This window comes from Salmo salar, unplaced genomic scaffold (genome assembly GCF_965601325.2).
Source record: "Salmo salar unplaced genomic scaffold, fSalSal1 ptg000293l, whole genome shotgun sequence".
NCBI lineage: Eukaryota > Metazoa > Chordata > Actinopteri > Salmoniformes > Salmonidae > Salmo > Salmo salar.
The window spans coordinates 1,047,501-1,062,500 of NW_027675346.1; the positions used below are offsets into that span (position 1 = coordinate 1,047,501).

General features: G+C 43.6%; 43 non-coding genes across 43 annotated transcripts; all 43 read left to right on the forward strand.

Annotated features, from left to right (window-relative positions):
* The first annotated feature begins 400 nt into the window (after window positions 1–400).
* Window positions 401–519, forward strand: LOC145872202 (5S ribosomal RNA). The gene has a single exon (XR_014387834.1). It is a non-coding gene; the product is annotated as a 5S ribosomal RNA (ribosomal RNA).
* A 139-nt stretch (window positions 520–658) lies between these two features.
* LOC145874905 (5S ribosomal RNA) lies at window positions 659–777 on the forward strand. Its single transcript, XR_014390539.1, has one exon. It is a non-coding gene; the product is annotated as a 5S ribosomal RNA (ribosomal RNA).
* A 409-nt stretch (window positions 778–1,186) lies between these two features.
* Window positions 1,187–1,305, forward strand: LOC145872203 (5S ribosomal RNA). The gene has a single exon (XR_014387835.1). It is a non-coding gene; the product is annotated as a 5S ribosomal RNA (ribosomal RNA).
* Window positions 1,306–1,444: 139 nt separating this feature from the next.
* LOC145872204 (5S ribosomal RNA) lies at window positions 1,445–1,563 on the forward strand. The gene has a single exon (XR_014387836.1). It is a non-coding gene; the product is annotated as a 5S ribosomal RNA (ribosomal RNA).
* Window positions 1,564–1,702: 139 nt separating this feature from the next.
* On the forward strand, window positions 1,703–1,821 carry LOC145872205 (5S ribosomal RNA). Its single transcript, XR_014387837.1, has one exon. It is a non-coding gene; the product is annotated as a 5S ribosomal RNA (ribosomal RNA).
* Window positions 1,822–1,960: 139 nt separating this feature from the next.
* Window positions 1,961–2,079, forward strand: LOC145868278 (5S ribosomal RNA). Its single transcript, XR_014384273.1, has one exon. It is a non-coding gene; the product is annotated as a 5S ribosomal RNA (ribosomal RNA).
* Window positions 2,080–2,218: 139 nt separating this feature from the next.
* Window positions 2,219–2,337, forward strand: LOC145872206 (5S ribosomal RNA). Its single transcript, XR_014387838.1, has one exon. It is a non-coding gene; the product is annotated as a 5S ribosomal RNA (ribosomal RNA).
* Window positions 2,338–2,476: 139 nt separating this feature from the next.
* Window positions 2,477–2,595, forward strand: LOC145872207 (5S ribosomal RNA). The gene has a single exon (XR_014387839.1). It is a non-coding gene; the product is annotated as a 5S ribosomal RNA (ribosomal RNA).
* Window positions 2,596–3,004: 409 nt separating this feature from the next.
* Window positions 3,005–3,123, forward strand: LOC145872208 (5S ribosomal RNA). Its single transcript, XR_014387840.1, has one exon. It is a non-coding gene; the product is annotated as a 5S ribosomal RNA (ribosomal RNA).
* Window positions 3,124–3,262: 139 nt separating this feature from the next.
* On the forward strand, window positions 3,263–3,381 carry LOC145868279 (5S ribosomal RNA). The gene has a single exon (XR_014384274.1). It is a non-coding gene; the product is annotated as a 5S ribosomal RNA (ribosomal RNA).
* A 139-nt stretch (window positions 3,382–3,520) lies between these two features.
* On the forward strand, window positions 3,521–3,639 carry LOC145872209 (5S ribosomal RNA). Its single transcript, XR_014387841.1, has one exon. It is a non-coding gene; the product is annotated as a 5S ribosomal RNA (ribosomal RNA).
* Window positions 3,640–3,778: 139 nt separating this feature from the next.
* On the forward strand, window positions 3,779–3,897 carry LOC145872210 (5S ribosomal RNA). The gene has a single exon (XR_014387842.1). It is a non-coding gene; the product is annotated as a 5S ribosomal RNA (ribosomal RNA).
* A 409-nt stretch (window positions 3,898–4,306) lies between these two features.
* Window positions 4,307–4,425, forward strand: LOC145872212 (5S ribosomal RNA). The gene has a single exon (XR_014387844.1). It is a non-coding gene; the product is annotated as a 5S ribosomal RNA (ribosomal RNA).
* A 139-nt stretch (window positions 4,426–4,564) lies between these two features.
* LOC145868097 (5S ribosomal RNA) lies at window positions 4,565–4,683 on the forward strand. Its single transcript, XR_014384091.1, has one exon. It is a non-coding gene; the product is annotated as a 5S ribosomal RNA (ribosomal RNA).
* A 409-nt stretch (window positions 4,684–5,092) lies between these two features.
* On the forward strand, window positions 5,093–5,211 carry LOC145872213 (5S ribosomal RNA). Its single transcript, XR_014387845.1, has one exon. It is a non-coding gene; the product is annotated as a 5S ribosomal RNA (ribosomal RNA).
* Window positions 5,212–5,350: 139 nt separating this feature from the next.
* Window positions 5,351–5,469, forward strand: LOC145874906 (5S ribosomal RNA). The gene has a single exon (XR_014390540.1). It is a non-coding gene; the product is annotated as a 5S ribosomal RNA (ribosomal RNA).
* Window positions 5,470–5,878: 409 nt separating this feature from the next.
* On the forward strand, window positions 5,879–5,997 carry LOC145872214 (5S ribosomal RNA). Its single transcript, XR_014387846.1, has one exon. It is a non-coding gene; the product is annotated as a 5S ribosomal RNA (ribosomal RNA).
* Window positions 5,998–6,136: 139 nt separating this feature from the next.
* Window positions 6,137–6,255, forward strand: LOC145872215 (5S ribosomal RNA). The gene has a single exon (XR_014387847.1). It is a non-coding gene; the product is annotated as a 5S ribosomal RNA (ribosomal RNA).
* Window positions 6,256–6,394: 139 nt separating this feature from the next.
* LOC145872216 (5S ribosomal RNA) lies at window positions 6,395–6,513 on the forward strand. The gene has a single exon (XR_014387848.1). It is a non-coding gene; the product is annotated as a 5S ribosomal RNA (ribosomal RNA).
* A 139-nt stretch (window positions 6,514–6,652) lies between these two features.
* Window positions 6,653–6,771, forward strand: LOC145868280 (5S ribosomal RNA). Its single transcript, XR_014384275.1, has one exon. It is a non-coding gene; the product is annotated as a 5S ribosomal RNA (ribosomal RNA).
* A 139-nt stretch (window positions 6,772–6,910) lies between these two features.
* LOC145872217 (5S ribosomal RNA) lies at window positions 6,911–7,029 on the forward strand. Its single transcript, XR_014387849.1, has one exon. It is a non-coding gene; the product is annotated as a 5S ribosomal RNA (ribosomal RNA).
* A 139-nt stretch (window positions 7,030–7,168) lies between these two features.
* LOC145872218 (5S ribosomal RNA) lies at window positions 7,169–7,287 on the forward strand. Its single transcript, XR_014387850.1, has one exon. It is a non-coding gene; the product is annotated as a 5S ribosomal RNA (ribosomal RNA).
* A 409-nt stretch (window positions 7,288–7,696) lies between these two features.
* On the forward strand, window positions 7,697–7,815 carry LOC145872219 (5S ribosomal RNA). The gene has a single exon (XR_014387851.1). It is a non-coding gene; the product is annotated as a 5S ribosomal RNA (ribosomal RNA).
* Window positions 7,816–7,954: 139 nt separating this feature from the next.
* Window positions 7,955–8,073, forward strand: LOC145868281 (5S ribosomal RNA). The gene has a single exon (XR_014384276.1). It is a non-coding gene; the product is annotated as a 5S ribosomal RNA (ribosomal RNA).
* Window positions 8,074–8,212: 139 nt separating this feature from the next.
* On the forward strand, window positions 8,213–8,331 carry LOC145872220 (5S ribosomal RNA). Its single transcript, XR_014387852.1, has one exon. It is a non-coding gene; the product is annotated as a 5S ribosomal RNA (ribosomal RNA).
* A 139-nt stretch (window positions 8,332–8,470) lies between these two features.
* On the forward strand, window positions 8,471–8,589 carry LOC145872221 (5S ribosomal RNA). The gene has a single exon (XR_014387853.1). It is a non-coding gene; the product is annotated as a 5S ribosomal RNA (ribosomal RNA).
* Window positions 8,590–8,998: 409 nt separating this feature from the next.
* Window positions 8,999–9,117, forward strand: LOC145872223 (5S ribosomal RNA). The gene has a single exon (XR_014387855.1). It is a non-coding gene; the product is annotated as a 5S ribosomal RNA (ribosomal RNA).
* Window positions 9,118–9,256: 139 nt separating this feature from the next.
* Window positions 9,257–9,375, forward strand: LOC145868098 (5S ribosomal RNA). The gene has a single exon (XR_014384092.1). It is a non-coding gene; the product is annotated as a 5S ribosomal RNA (ribosomal RNA).
* A 409-nt stretch (window positions 9,376–9,784) lies between these two features.
* LOC145872224 (5S ribosomal RNA) lies at window positions 9,785–9,903 on the forward strand. The gene has a single exon (XR_014387856.1). It is a non-coding gene; the product is annotated as a 5S ribosomal RNA (ribosomal RNA).
* Window positions 9,904–10,042: 139 nt separating this feature from the next.
* On the forward strand, window positions 10,043–10,161 carry LOC145874907 (5S ribosomal RNA). The gene has a single exon (XR_014390541.1). It is a non-coding gene; the product is annotated as a 5S ribosomal RNA (ribosomal RNA).
* A 409-nt stretch (window positions 10,162–10,570) lies between these two features.
* Window positions 10,571–10,689, forward strand: LOC145872225 (5S ribosomal RNA). Its single transcript, XR_014387857.1, has one exon. It is a non-coding gene; the product is annotated as a 5S ribosomal RNA (ribosomal RNA).
* A 139-nt stretch (window positions 10,690–10,828) lies between these two features.
* Window positions 10,829–10,947, forward strand: LOC145872226 (5S ribosomal RNA). The gene has a single exon (XR_014387858.1). It is a non-coding gene; the product is annotated as a 5S ribosomal RNA (ribosomal RNA).
* A 139-nt stretch (window positions 10,948–11,086) lies between these two features.
* LOC145872227 (5S ribosomal RNA) lies at window positions 11,087–11,205 on the forward strand. The gene has a single exon (XR_014387859.1). It is a non-coding gene; the product is annotated as a 5S ribosomal RNA (ribosomal RNA).
* A 139-nt stretch (window positions 11,206–11,344) lies between these two features.
* LOC145872228 (5S ribosomal RNA) lies at window positions 11,345–11,463 on the forward strand. The gene has a single exon (XR_014387860.1). It is a non-coding gene; the product is annotated as a 5S ribosomal RNA (ribosomal RNA).
* Window positions 11,464–11,872: 409 nt separating this feature from the next.
* Window positions 11,873–11,991, forward strand: LOC145872229 (5S ribosomal RNA). Its single transcript, XR_014387861.1, has one exon. It is a non-coding gene; the product is annotated as a 5S ribosomal RNA (ribosomal RNA).
* A 139-nt stretch (window positions 11,992–12,130) lies between these two features.
* On the forward strand, window positions 12,131–12,249 carry LOC145868100 (5S ribosomal RNA). The gene has a single exon (XR_014384094.1). It is a non-coding gene; the product is annotated as a 5S ribosomal RNA (ribosomal RNA).
* Window positions 12,250–12,658: 409 nt separating this feature from the next.
* On the forward strand, window positions 12,659–12,777 carry LOC145872230 (5S ribosomal RNA). The gene has a single exon (XR_014387862.1). It is a non-coding gene; the product is annotated as a 5S ribosomal RNA (ribosomal RNA).
* Window positions 12,778–12,916: 139 nt separating this feature from the next.
* On the forward strand, window positions 12,917–13,035 carry LOC145874722 (5S ribosomal RNA). Its single transcript, XR_014390358.1, has one exon. It is a non-coding gene; the product is annotated as a 5S ribosomal RNA (ribosomal RNA).
* Window positions 13,036–13,444: 409 nt separating this feature from the next.
* Window positions 13,445–13,563, forward strand: LOC145872231 (5S ribosomal RNA). The gene has a single exon (XR_014387863.1). It is a non-coding gene; the product is annotated as a 5S ribosomal RNA (ribosomal RNA).
* A 139-nt stretch (window positions 13,564–13,702) lies between these two features.
* Window positions 13,703–13,821, forward strand: LOC145872232 (5S ribosomal RNA). Its single transcript, XR_014387864.1, has one exon. It is a non-coding gene; the product is annotated as a 5S ribosomal RNA (ribosomal RNA).
* Window positions 13,822–14,230: 409 nt separating this feature from the next.
* Window positions 14,231–14,349, forward strand: LOC145872234 (5S ribosomal RNA). The gene has a single exon (XR_014387866.1). It is a non-coding gene; the product is annotated as a 5S ribosomal RNA (ribosomal RNA).
* A 139-nt stretch (window positions 14,350–14,488) lies between these two features.
* LOC145872235 (5S ribosomal RNA) lies at window positions 14,489–14,607 on the forward strand. Its single transcript, XR_014387867.1, has one exon. It is a non-coding gene; the product is annotated as a 5S ribosomal RNA (ribosomal RNA).
* A 139-nt stretch (window positions 14,608–14,746) lies between these two features.
* LOC145875617 (5S ribosomal RNA) lies at window positions 14,747–14,865 on the forward strand. The gene has a single exon (XR_014391262.1). It is a non-coding gene; the product is annotated as a 5S ribosomal RNA (ribosomal RNA).
* The last annotated feature ends 135 nt before the right edge of the window (window positions 14,866–15,000 follow it).

Consider the following 15,000-nt stretch of genomic DNA (forward strand, 5'->3'; position numbering starts at 1 on the left):
CGAGGGTGTGCCCCTGCACTATTTCATCAGCAACACTGCCTTGTAGTAAGAATTTAATGATGAATTGACTAAATGCAGCTTCCTGCCTTTTTAATAGGATCAAATTTCCTTGTGTTTTCAATTAGCATCTGCCTTGTATTTATAAGACAAACAAGAATATTGTTGCTGAATGCAGCTTGTGTGTGCTTTGTGCTCCTTTGCCCTGTTCAAATGATGAAAGGAAATAAAGTTTGTATTTTATCCAACTACCTGTGCTAAAAAGTGATGGGAACAGTGTTTGTAATTTCTTCTACTTTTTCAGTGACACAAAGTTCAAGCTGCTTATCTAATTGGTGAAAATGCAATGTCTGTTTATCACACTCACTTTGACTATATATGTTGTAGCAAGAGATTGTTTCTCGCTTACGGCCATACCAGCCTGGGTACGCCCGATCTCGTCTGATCTCGGAAGCTAAGCAGGGTCGGGCCTGGTTAGTACTTGGATGGGAGACCGCCTGGGAATACCAGGTGCTGTAAGCATTTTGTCCACGAGGGTGTGCTCTTGCACTATTTCATCAGCAACACTGCCTTGTATTAAGCATTTAATGATGAATTGACTAAATGTCTGTTTTATCAGATTCACTTTGACTATATATGTTGTAGCAAGAGATTGTTTCTCGCTTACGGCCATACCAGCCTGGGTACCCCCGATCTCGTCTGATCTCGGAAGCTAAGCAGGGTCGGGCCTGGTTAGTACTTGGATGGGAGACCGCCTGGGAATACCAGGTGCTGTAAGCATTTTGTCCACGAGGGTGTGCCCCTGCACTATTTCATCAGCAACACTGCCTTGTAGTAAGAATTTAATGATGAATTGACTAAATGCAGCTTCCTGCCTTTTTAATAGGATCAAATTTCCTTGTGTTTTCAATTAGCATCTGCCTTGTATTTATAAGACAAACAAGAATATTGTGGCTGAATGCAGCTTGTGTGTGCTTTGTGCTCCTTTGCCCTGTTCAAATGATGAAAGGAAATAAAGTTTGTATTTTATCCAACTACCTGTGCTAAAAAGTGATGGGAACAGTGTTTGTAATTTCTTCTACTTTTTCAGTGACACAAAGTTCAAGCTGCTTATCTAATTGGTGAAAATGCAATCTCTGTTTATCACACTCACTTTGACTATATATGTTGTAGCAAGAGATTGTTTCTCGCTTACGGCCATACCAGCCTGGGTACGCCCGATCTCGTCTGATCTCGGAAGCTAAGCAGGGTCGGGCCTGGTTAGTACTTGGATGGGAGACCGCCTGGGAATACCAGGTGCTGTAAGCATTTTGTCCACGAGGGTGTGCTCTTGCACTATTTCATCAGCAACACTGCCTTGTATTAAGCATTTAATGATGAATTGACTAAATGTCTGTTTTATCAGACTCACTTTGACTATATATGTTGTAGCAAGAGATTGTATCTCGCTTACGGCCATACCAGCCTGGGTACGCCCGATCTCGTCTGATCTCGGAAGCTAAGCAGGGTCGGGCCTGGTTAGTACTTGGATGGGAGACCGCCTGGGAATACCAGGTGCTGTAAGCATTTTGTCCACGAGGGTGTGCTCTTGCACTATTTCATCAGCAACACTGCCTTGTATTAAGCATTTAATGATGAATTGACTAAATGTCTGTTTTATCAGACTCACTTTGACTATATATGTTGTAGCAAGAGATTGTATCTCGCTTACGGCCATACCAGCCTGGGTACGCCCGATCTCGTCTGATCTCGGAAGCTAAGCAGGGTCGGGCCTGGTTAGTACTTGGATGGGAGACCGCCTGGGAATACCAGGTGCTGTAAGCATTTTGTCCACGAGGGTGTGCTCTTGCACTATTTCATCAGCAACACTGCCTTGTATTAAGCATTTAATGATGAATTGACTAAATGTCTGTTTTATCAGATTCACTTTGACTATATATGTTGTAGCAAGAGATTGTTTCTAGCTTACGGCCATACCAGCCTGGGTACGCCCGATCTTGTCTGATCTCGGAAGCTAAGCAGGGTCGGGCCTGGTTAGTACTTGGATGGGAGACCGCCTGGGAATACCAGGTGCTGTAAGCATTTTGTCCACGAGGGTGTGCCCCTGCACTATTTCATCAGCAACACTGCCTTGTAGTAAGCATTTAATGATGAATTGACTAAATGTCTGTTTTATCAGACTCACTTTGACTATATATGTTGTAGCAAGAGATTGTATCTCGCTTACGGCCATACCAGCCTGGGTACGCCCGATCTCGTCTGATCTCGGAAGCTAAGCAGGGTCGGGCCTGGTTAGTACTTGGATGGGAGACCGCCTGGGAATACCAGGTGCTGTAAGCATTTTGTCCACGAGGGTGTGCTCTTGCACTATTTCATCAGCAACACTGCCTTGTATTAAGCATTTAATGATGAATTGACTAAATGTCTGTTTTATCAGATTCACTTTGACTATATATGTTGTAGCAAGAGATTGTTTCTAGCTTACGGCCATACCAGCCTGGGTACGCCCGATCTCGTCTGATCTCGGAAGCTAAGCAGGGTCGGGCCTGGTTAGTACTTGGATGGGAGACCGCCTGGGAATACCAGGTGCTGTAAGCATTTTGTCCACGAGGGTGTGCCCCTGCACTATTTCATCAGCAACACTGCCTTGTAGTAAGCATTTAATGATGAATTGACTAAATGCAGCTTCCTGCCTTTTTAATAGGATCAAATTTCCTTGTGTTTTCAATTAGCATCTGCCTTGTATTTATAAGACAAACAAGAATATTGTTGCTGAATGCAGCTTGTGTGTGCTTTGTGCTCCTTTGCCCTGTTCAAATGATGAAAGGAAATAAAGTTTGTATTTTATCCAACTACCTGTGCTAAAAAGTGATGGGAACAGTGTTTGTAATTTCTTCTACTTTTTCAGTGACACAAAGTTCAAGCTGCTTATCTAATTGGTGAAAATGCAATGTCTGTTTATCACACTCACTTTGACTATATATGTTGTAGCAAGAGATTGTATCTCGCTTACGGCCATACCAGCCTGGGTACGCCCGATCTCGTCTGATCTCGGAAGCTAAGCAGGGTCGGGCCTGGTTAGTACTTGGATGGGAGACCGCCTGGGAATACCAGGTGCTGTAAGCATTTTGTCCACGAGGGTGTGCTCTTGCACTATTTCATCAGCAACACTGCCTTGTATTAAGCATTTAATGATGAATTGACTAAATGTCTGTTTTATCAGATTCACTTTGACTATATATGTTGTAGCAAGAGATTGTTTCTAGCTTACGGCCATACCAGCCTGGGTACGCCCGATCTTGTCTGATCTCGGAAGCTAAGCAGGGTCGGGCCTGGTTAGTACTTGGATGGGAGACCGCCTGGGAATACCAGGTGCTGTAAGCATTTTGTCCACGAGGGTGTGCCCCTGCACTATTTCATCAGCAACACTGCCTTGTAGTAAGCATTTAATGATGAATTGACTAAATGTCTGTTTTATCAGACTCACTTTGACTATATATGTTGTAGCAAGAGATTGTATCTCGCTTACGGCCATACCAGCCTGGGTACGCCCGATCTCGTCTGATCTCGGAAGCTAAGCAGGGTCGGGCCTGGTTAGTACTTGGATGGGAGACCGCCTGGGAATACCAGGTGCTGTAAGCATTTTGTCCACGAGGGTGTGCTCTTGCACTATTTCATCAGCAACACTGCCTTGTATTAAGCATTTAATGATGAATTGACTAAATGTCTGTTTTATCAGATTCACTTTGACTATATATGTTGTAGCAAGAGATTGTTTCTAGCTTACGGCCATACCAGCCTGGGTACGCCCGATCTCGTCTGATCTCGGAAGCTAAGCAGGGTCGGGCCTGGTTAGTACTTGGATGGGAGACCGCCTGGGAATACCAGGTGCTGTAAGCATTTCGTCCACGAGGGTGTGCCCCTGCACTATTTCATCAGCAACACTGCCTTGTAGTAAGCATTTAATGATGAATTGACTAAATGCAGCTTCCTGCCTTTTTAATAGGATCAAATTTCCTTGTGTTTTCAATTAGCATCTGCCTTGTATTTATAAGACAAACAAGAATATTGTTGCTGAATGCAGCTTGTGTGTGCTTTGTGCTCCTTTGCCCTGTTCAAATGATGAAAGGAAATAAAGTTTGTATTTTATCCAACTACCTGTGCTAAAAAGTGATGGGAACAGTGTTTGTAATTTCTTCTACTTTTTCAGTGACACAAAGTTCAAGCTGCTTATCTAATTGGTGAAAATGCAATGTCTGTTTATCACACTCACTTTGACTATATATGTTGTAGCAAGAGATTGTTTCTCGCTTACGGCCATACCAGCCTGGGTACGCCCGATCTCGTCTGATCTCGGAAGCTAAGCAGGGTCGGGCCTGGTTAGTACTTGGATGGGAGACCGCCTGGGAATACCAGGTGCTGTAAGCATTTTGTCCACGAGGGTGTGCTCTTGCACTATTTCATCAGCAACACTGCCTTGTATTAAGCATTTAATGATGAATTGACTAAATGTCTGTTTTATCAGATTCACTTTGACTATATATGTTGTAGCAAGAGATTGTTTCTCGCTTACGGCCATACCAGCCTGGGTACGCCCGATCTCGTCTGATCTCGGAAGCTAAGCAGGGTCGGGCCTGGTTAGTACTTGGATGGGAGACCGCCTGGAAATACCAGGTGCTGTAAGCATTTTGTCCACGAGGGTGTGCTCTTGCACTATTTCATCAGCAACACTGCCTTGTAGTAAGCATTTAATGATGAATTGACTAAATGCAGCTTCCTGCCTTTTTAATAGGATCAAATTTCCTTGTGTTTTCAATTAGCATCTGCCTTGTATTTATAAGACAAACAAGAATATTGTTGCTGAATGCAGCTTGTGTGTGCTTTGTGCTCCTTTGCCCTGTTCAAATGATGAAAGGAAATAAAGTTTGTATTTTATCCAACTACCTGTGCTAAAAAGTGATGGGAACAGTGTTTGTAATTTCTTCTACTTTTTCAGTGACACAAAGTTCAAGCTGCTTATCTAATTGGTGAAAATGCAATGTCTGTTTATCACACTCACTTTGACTATATATGTTGTAGCAAGAGATTGTTTCTCGCTTACGGCCATACCAGCCTGGGTACGCCCGATCTCGTCTGATCTCGGAAGCTAAGCAGGGTCGGGCCTGGTTAGTACTTGGATGGGAGACCGCCTGGGAATACCAGGTGCTGTAAGCATTTTGTCCACGAGGGTGTGCTCTTGCACTATTTCATCAGCAACACTGCCTTGTATTAAGCATTTAATGATGAATTGACTAAATGTCTGTTTTATCAGATTCACTTTGACTATATATGTTGTAGCAAGAGATTGTTTCTCGCTTACGGCCATACCAGCCTGGGTACCCCCGATCTCGTCTGATCTCGGAAGCTAAGCAGGGTCGGGCCTGGTTAGTACTTGGATGGGAGACCGCCTGGGAATACCAGGTGCTGTAAGCATTTTGTCCACGAGGGTGTGCCCCTGCACTATTTCATCAGCAACACTGCCTTGTAGTAAGAATTTAATGATGAATTGACTAAATGCAGCTTCCTGCCTTTTTAATAGGATCAAATTTCCTTGTGTTTTCAATTAGCATCTGCCTTGTATTTATAAGACAAACAAGAATATTGTTGCTGAATGCAGCTTGTGTGTGCTTTGTGCTCCTTTGCCCTGTTCAAATGATGAAAGGAAATAAAGTTTGTATTTTATCCAACTACCTGTGCTAAAAAGTGATGGGAACAGTGTTTGTAATTTCTTCTACTTTTTCAGTGACACAAAGTTCAAGCTGCTTATCTAATTGGTGAAAATGCAATCTCTGTTTATCACACTCACTTTGACTATATATGTTGTAGCAAGAGATTGTTTCTCGCTTACGGCCATACCAGCCTGGGTACGCCCGATCTCGTCTGATCTCGGAAGCTAAGCAGGGTCGGGCCTGGTTAGTACTTGGATGGGAGACCGCCTGGGAATACCAGGTGCTGTAAGCATTTTGTCCACGAGGGTGTGCTCTTGCACTATTTCATCAGCAACACTGCCTTGTATTAAGCATTTAATGATGAATTGACTAAATGTCTGTTTTATCAGACTCACTTTGACTATATATGTTGTAGCAAGAGATTGTATCTCGCTTACGGCCATACCAGCCTGGGTACGCCCGATCTCGTCTGATCTCGGAAGCTAAGCAGGGTCGGGCCTGGTTAGTACTTGGATGGGAGACCGCCTGGGAATACCAGGTGCTGTAAGCATTTTGTCCACGAGGGTGTGCTCTTGCACTATTTCATCAGCAACACTGCCTTGTATTAAGCATTTAATGATGAATTGACTAAATGTCTGTTTTATCAGACTCACTTTGACTATATATGTTGTAGCAAGAGATTGTATCTCGCTTACGGCCATACCAGCCTGGGTACGCCCGATCTCGTCTGATCTCGGAAGCTAAGCAGGGTCGGGCCTGGTTAGTACTTGGATGGGAGACCGCCTGGGAATACCAGGTGCTGTAAGCATTTTGTCCACGAGGGTGTGCTCTTGCACTATTTCATCAGCAACACTGCCTTGTATTAAGCATTTAATGATGAATTGACTAAATGTCTGTTTTATCAGATTCACTTTGACTATATATGTTGTAGCAAGAGATTGTTTCTAGCTTACGGCCATACCAGCCTGGGTACGCCCGATCTTGTCTGATCTCGGAAGCTAAGCAGGGTCGGGCCTGGTTAGTACTTGGATGGGAGACCGCCTGGGAATACCAGGTGCTGTAAGCATTTTGTCCACGAGGGTGTGCCCCTGCACTATTTCATCAGCAACACTGCCTTGTAGTAAGCATTTAATGATGAATTGACTAAATGTCTGTTTTATCAGACTCACTTTGACTATATATGTTGTAGCAAGAGATTGTATCTCGCTTACGGCCATACCAGCCTGGGTACGCCCGATCTCGTCTGATCTCGGAAGCTAAGCAGGGTCGGGCCTGGTTAGTACTTGGATGGGAGACCGCCTGGGAATACCAGGTGCTGTAAGCATTTTGTCCACGAGGGTGTGCTCTTGCACTATTTCATCAGCAACACTGCCTTGTATTAAGCATTTAATGATGAATTGACTAAATGTCTGTTTTATCAGATTCACTTTGACTATATATGTTGTAGCAAGAGATTGTTTCTAGCTTACGGCCATACCAGCCTGGGTACGCCCGATCTCGTCTGATCTCGGAAGCTAAGCAGGGTCGGGCCTGGTTAGTACTTGGATGGGAGACCGCCTGGGAATACCAGGTGCTGTAAGCATTTTGTCCACGAGGGTGTGCCCCTGCACTATTTCATCAGCAACACTGCCTTGTAGTAAGCATTTAATGATGAATTGACTAAATGCAGCTTCCTGCCTTTTTAATAGGATCAAATTTCCTTGTGTTTTCAATTAGCATCTGCCTTGTATTTATAAGACAAACAAGAATATTGTTGCTGAATGCAGCTTGTGTGTGCTTTGTGCTCCTTTGCCCTGTTCAAATGATGAAAGGAAATAAAGTTTGTATTTTATCCAACTACCTGTGCTAAAAAGTGATGGGAACAGTGTTTGTAATTTCTTCTACTTTTTCAGTGACACAAAGTTCAAGCTGCTTATCTAATTGGTGAAAATGCAATGTCTGTTTATCACACTCACTTTGACTATATATGTTGTAGCAAGAGATTGTATCTCGCTTACGGCCATACCAGCCTGGGTACGCCCGATCTCGTCTGATCTCGGAAGCTAAGCAGGGTCGGGCCTGGTTAGTACTTGGATGGGAGACCGCCTGGGAATACCAGGTGCTGTAAGCATTTTGTCCACGAGGGTGTGCTCTTGCACTATTTCATCAGCAACACTGCCTTGTATTAAGCATTTAATGATGAATTGACTAAATGTCTGTTTTATCAGATTCACTTTGACTATATATGTTGTAGCAAGAGATTGTTTCTAGCTTACGGCCATACCAGCCTGGGTACGCCCGATCTTGTCTGATCTCGGAAGCTAAGCAGGGTCGGGCCTGGTTAGTACTTGGATGGGAGACCGCCTGGGAATACCAGGTGCTGTAAGCATTTTGTCCACGAGGGTGTGCCCCTGCACTATTTCATCAGCAACACTGCCTTGTAGTAAGCATTTAATGATGAATTGACTAAATGTCTGTTTTATCAGACTCACTTTGACTATATATGTTGTAGCAAGAGATTGTATCTCGCTTACGGCCATACCAGCCTGGGTACGCCCGATCTCGTCTGATCTCGGAAGCTAAGCAGGGTCGGGCCTGGTTAGTACTTGGATGGGAGACCGCCTGGGAATACCAGGTGCTGTAAGCATTTTGTCCACGAGGGTGTGCTCTTGCACTATTTCATCAGCAACACTGCCTTGTATTAAGCATTTAATGATGAATTGACTAAATGTCTGTTTTATCAGATTCACTTTGACTATATATGTTGTAGCAAGAGATTGTTTCTAGCTTACGGCCATACCAGCCTGGGTACGCCCGATCTCGTCTGATCTCGGAAGCTAAGCAGGGTCGGGCCTGGTTAGTACTTGGATGGGAGACCGCCTGGGAATACCAGGTGCTGTAAGCATTTCGTCCACGAGGGTGTGCCCCTGCACTATTTCATCAGCAACACTGCCTTGTAGTAAGCATTTAATGATGAATTGACTAAATGCAGCTTCCTGCCTTTTTAATAGGATCAAATTTCCTTGTGTTTTCAATTAGCATCTGCCTTGTATTTATAAGACAAACAAGAATATTGTTGCTGAATGCAGCTTGTGTGTGCTTTGTGCTCCTTTGCCCTGTTCAAATGATGAAAGGAAATAAAGTTTGTATTTAATCCAACTACCTGTGCTAAAAAGTGATGGGAACAGTGTTTGTAATTTCTTCTACTTTTTCAGTGACACAAAGTTCAAGCTGCTTATCTAATTGGTGAAAATGCAATGTCTGTTTATCACACTCACTTTGACTATATATGTTGTAGCAAGAGATTGTTTCTCGCTTACGGCCATACCAGCCTGGGTACGCCCGATCTCGTCTGATCTCGGAAGCTAAGCAGGGTCGGGCCTGGTTAGTACTTGGATGGGAGACCGCCTGGGAATACCAGGTGCTGTAAGCATTTTGTCCACGAGGGTGTGCTCTTGCACTATTTCATCAGCAACACTGCCTTGTATTAAGCATTTAATGATGAATTGACTAAATGTCTGTTTTATCAGATTCACTTTGACTATATATGTTGTAGCAAGAGATTGTTTCTCGCTTACGGCCATACCAGCCTGGGTACGCCCGATCTCGTCTGATCTCGGAAGCTAAGCAGGGTCGGGCCTGGTTAGTACTTGGATGGGAGACCGCCTGGAAATACCAGGTGCTGTAAGCATTTTGTCCACGAGGGTGTGCTCTTGCACTATTTCATCAGCAACACTGCCTTGTAGTAAGCATTTAATGATGAATTGACTAAATGCAGCTTCCTGCCTTTTTAATAGGATCAAATTTCCTTGTGTTTTCAATTAGCATCTGCCTTGTATTTATAAGACAAACAAGAATATTGTTGCTGAATGCAGCTTGTGTGTGCTTTGTGCTCCTTTGCCCTGTTCAAATGATGAAAGGAAATAAAGTTTGTATTTTATCCAACTACCTGTGCTAAAAAGTGATGGGAACAGTGTTTGTAATTTCTTCTACTTTTTCAGTGACACAAAGTTCAAGCTGCTTATCTAATTGGTGAAAATGCAATGTCTGTTTATCACACTCACTTTGACTATATATGTTGTAGCAAGAGATTGTTTCTCGCTTACGGCCATACCAGCCTGGGTACGCCCGATCTCGTCTGATCTCGGAAGCTAAGCAGGGTCGGGCCTGGTTAGTACTTGGATGGGAGACCGCCTGGGAATACCAGGTGCTGTAAGCATTTTGTCCACGAGGGTGTGCTCTTGCACTATTTCATCAGCAACACTGCCTTGTATTAAGCATTTAATGATGAATTGACTAAATGTCTGTTTTATCAGATTCACTTTGACTATATATGTTGTAGCAAGAGATTGTTTCTCGCTTACGGCCATACCAGCCTGGGTACCCCCGATCTCGTCTGATCTCGGAAGCTAAGCAGGGTCGGGCCTGGTTAGTACTTGGATGGGAGACCGCCTGGGAATACCAGGTGCTGTAAGCATTTTGTCCACGAGGGTGTGCCCCTGCACTATTTCATCAGCAACACTGCCTTGTAGTAAGAATTTAATGATGAATTGACTAAATGCAGCTTCCTGCCTTTTTAATAGGATCAAATTTCCTTGTGTTTTCAATTAGCATCTGCCTTGTATTTATAAGACAAACAAGAATATTGTTGCTGAATGCAGCTTGTGTGTGCTTTGTGCTCCTTTGCCCTGTTCAAATGATGAAAGGAAATAAAGTTTGTATTTTATCCAACTACCTGTGCTAAAAAGTGATGGGAACAGTGTTTGTAATTTCTTCTACTTTTTCAGTGACACAAAGTTCAAGCTGCTTATCTAATTGGTGAAAATGCAATCTCTGTTTATCACACTCACTTTGACTATATATGTTGTAGCAAGAGATTGTTTCTCGCTTACGGCCATACCAGCCTGGGTACGCCCGATCTCGTCTGATCTCGGAAGCTAAGCAGGGTCGGGCCTGGTTAGTACTTGGATGGGAGACCGCCTGGGAATACCAGGTGCTGTAAGCATTTTGTCCACGAGGGTGTGCTCTTGCACTATTTCATCAGCAACACTGCCTTGTATTAAGCATTTAATGATGAATTGACTAAATGTCTGTTTTATCAGACTCACTTTGACTATATATGTTGTAGCAAGAGATTGTATCTCGCTTACGGCCATACCAGCCTGGGTACGCCCGATCTCGTCTGATCTCGGAAGCTAAGCAGGGTCGGGCCTGGTTAGTACTTGGATGGGAGACCGCCTGGGAATACCAGGTGCTGTAAGCATTTTGTCCACGAGGGTGTGCTCTTGCACTATTTCATCAGCAACACTGCCTTGTATTAAGCATTTAATGATGAATTGACTAAATGTCTGTTTTATCAGACTCACTTTGACTATATATGTTGTAGCAAGAGATTGTATCTCGCTTACGGCCATACCAGCCTGGGTACGCCCGATCTCGTCTGATCTCGGAAGCTAAGCAGGGTCGGGCCTGGTTAGTACTTGGATGGGAGACCGCCTGGGAATACCAGGTGCTGTAAGCATTTTGTCCACGAGGGTGTGCTCTTGCACTATTTCATCAGCAACACTGCCTTGTATTAAGCATTTAATGATGAATTGACTAAATGTCTGTTTTATCAGATTCACTTTGACTATATATGTTGTAGCAAGAGATTGTTTCTAGCTTACGGCCATACCAGCCTGGGTACGCCCGATCTCGTCTGATCTCGGAAGCTAAGCAGGGTCGGGCCTGGTTAGTACTTGGATGGGAGACCGCCTGGGAATACCAGGTGCTGTAAGCATTTTGTCCACGAGGGTGTGCCCCTGCACTATTTCATCAGCAACACTGCCTTGTAGTAAGCATTTAATGATGAATTGACTAAATGCAGCTTCCTGCCTTTTTAATAGGATCAAATTTCCTTGTGTTTTCAATTAGCATCTGCCTTGTATTTATAAGACAAACAAGAATATTGTTGCTGAATGCAGCTTGTGTGTGCTTTGTGCTCCTTTGCCCTGTTCAAATGATGAAAGGAAATAAAGTTTGTATTTTATCCAACTACCTGTGCTAAAAAGTGATGGGAACAGTGTTTGTAATTTCTTCTACTTTTTCAGTGACACAAAGTTCAAGCTGCTTATCTAATTGGTGAAAATGCAATGTCTGTTTATCACACTCACTTTGACTATATATGTTGTAGCAAGAGATTGTTTCTCGCTTACGGCCATACCAGCCTGGGTACGCCCGATCTCGTCTGATCTCGGAAGCTAAGCAGGGTCGGGCCTGGTTAGTACTTGGATGGGAGACCGCCTGGGAATACCAGGTGCTGTAAGCATTTTGTCCACGAGGGTGTGCTCTTGCACTATTTCATCAGCAACACTGCCTTGTATTAAGCATTTAATGATGAATTGACTAAATGTCTGTTTTATCAGATTCACTTTGACTATATATGTTGTAGCAAGAGATTGTTTCTCGCTTACGGCCATACCAGCCTGGGTACGCCCGATCTCGTCTGATCTCGGAAGCTAAGCAGGGTCGGGCCTGGTTAGTACTTGGATGGGAGACCGCCTGGAAATACCAGGTGCTGTAAGCATTTTGTCCACGAGGGTGTGCTCTTGCACTATTTCATCAGCAACACTGCCTTGTAGTAAGCATTTAATGATGAATTGACTAAATGCAGCTTCCTGCCTTTTTAATAGGATCAAATTTCCTTGTGTTTTCAATTAGCATCTGCCTTGTATTTATAAGACAAACAAGAATATTGTTGCTGAATGCAGCTTGTGTGTGCTTTGTGCTCCTTTGCCCTGTTCAAATGATGAAAGGAAATAAAGTTTGTATTTTATCCAACTACCTGTGCTAAAAAGTGATGGGAACAGTGTTTGTAATTTCTTCTACTTTTTCAGTGACACAAAGTTCAAGCTGCTTATCTAATTGGTGAAAATGCAATGTCTGTTTATCACACTCACTTTGACTATATATGTTGTAGCAAGAGATTGTTTCTCGCTTACGGCCATACCAGCCTGGGTACGCCCGATCTCGTCTGATCTCGGAAGCTAAGCAGGGTCGGGCCTGGTTAGTACTTGGATGGGAGACCGCCTGGGAATACCAGGTGCTGTAAGCATTTTGTCCACGAGGGTGTGCTCTTGCACTATTTCATCAGCAACACTGCCTTGTATTAAGCATTTAATGATGAATTGACTAAATGTCTGTTTTATCAGATTCACTTTGACTATATATGTTGTAGCAAGAGATTGTTTCTCGCTTACGGCCATACCAGCCTGTGTACGCCCGATCTCGTCTGATCTCGGAAGCTAAGCAGGGTCGGGCCTGGTTAGTACTTGGATGGGAGACCGCCTGGGAATACCAGGTGCTGTAAGCATTTTGTCCACGAGGGTGTGCCCCTGCACTATTTCATCAGCAACACTGCCTTGTAGTAAGCATTTAATGATGAATTGACTAAATGCAGCTTCCTGCCTTTTTAATAGGATCAAATTTCCTTGTGTTTTCAATTAGCATCTGCCTTGTATTTATAAGACAAACAAGAATATTGTTGCTGAATGCAGCTTGTGTGTGCTTTGTGCTCCTTTGCCCTGTTCAAATGATGAAAGGAAATAAAGTTTGTATTTTATCCAACTACCTGTGCTAAAAAGTGATGGGAACAGTGTTTGTAATTTCTTCTACTTTTTCAGTGACACAAAGTTCAAGCTGCTTATCTAATTGGTGAAAATGCAATGTCTGTTTATCACACTCACTTTGACTATATATGTTGTAGCAAGAGATTGTTTCTCGCTTACGGCCATACCAGCCTGGGTACGCCCGATCTCGTCTGATCTCGGAAGCTAAGCAGGGTCGGGCCTGGTTAGTACTTGGATGGGAGACCGCCTGGGAATACCAGGTGCTGTAAGCATTTTGTCCACGAGGGTGTGCTCTTGCACTATTTCATCAGCAACACTGCCTTGTATTAAGCATTTAATGATGAATTGACTAAATGTCTGTTTTATCAGATTCACTTTGACTATATATGTTGTAGCAAGAGATTGTTTCTCGCTTACGGCCATACCAGCCTGGGTACGCCCGATCTCGTCTGATCTCGGAAGCTAAGCAGGGTCGGGCCTGGTTAGTACTTGGATGGGAGACCGCCTGGGAATACCAGGTGCTGTAAGCATTTTGTCCACGAGGGTGTGCCCCTGCACTATTTCATCAGCAACACTGCCTTGTAGTAAGCATTTAATGATGAATTGACTAAATGCAGCTTCCTGCCTTTTTAATAGGATCAAATTTCCTTGTGTTTTCAATTAGCATCTGCCTTGTATTTATAAGACAAACAAGAATATTGTTGCTGAATGCAGCTTGTGTGTGCTTTGTGCTCCTTTGCCCTGTTCAAATGATGAAAGGAAATAAAGTTTGTATTTTATCCAACTACCTGTGCTAAAAAGTGATGGGAACAGTGTTTGTAATTTCTTCTACTTTTTCAGTGACACAAAGTTCAAGCTGCTTATCTAATTGGTGAAAATGCAATGTCTGTTTATCACACTCACTTTGACTATATATGTTGTAGCAAGAGATTGTTTCTCGCTTACGGCCATACCAGCCTGGGTACGCCCGATCTCGTCTGATCTCGGAAGCTAAGCAGGGTCGGGCCTGGTTAGTACTTGGATGGGAGACCGCCTGGGAATACCAGGTGCTGTAAGCATTTTGTCCACGAGGGTGTGCTCTTGCACTATTTCATCAGCAACACTGCCTTGTATTAAGCATTTAATGATGAATTGACTAAATGTCTGTTTTATCAGATTCACTTTGACTATATATGTTGTAGCAAGAGATTGTTTCTCGCTTACGGCCATACCAGCCTGGGTACGCCCGATCTCGTCTGATCTCGGAAGCTAAGCAGGGTCGGGCCTGGTTAGTACTTGGATGGGAGACCGCCTGGGAATACCAGGTGCTGTAAGCATTTTGTCCACGAGGGTGTGCTCTTGCACTATTTCATCAGCAACACTGCCTTGTATTAAGCATTTAATGATGAATTGACTAAATGTCTGTTTTATCAGATTCACTTTGACTATATATGTTGTAGCAAGAGATTGTTTCTCGCTTACGGCCATACCAGCCTGGGTACGCCCGATTTCGTCTGATCTCGGAAGCTAAGCAGGGTCGGGCCTGGTTAGTACTTGGATGGGAGACCGCCTGGGAATACCAGGTGCTGTAAGCATTTTGTCCACGAGGGTGTGCTCTTGCACTATTTCATCAGCAACACTGCCTTGTATTAAGCATTTAATGATGAATTGACTAAATGTCTGTTTTATCAGATTCACTTTGACTATATATGTTGTAGCAAGAGATTGTT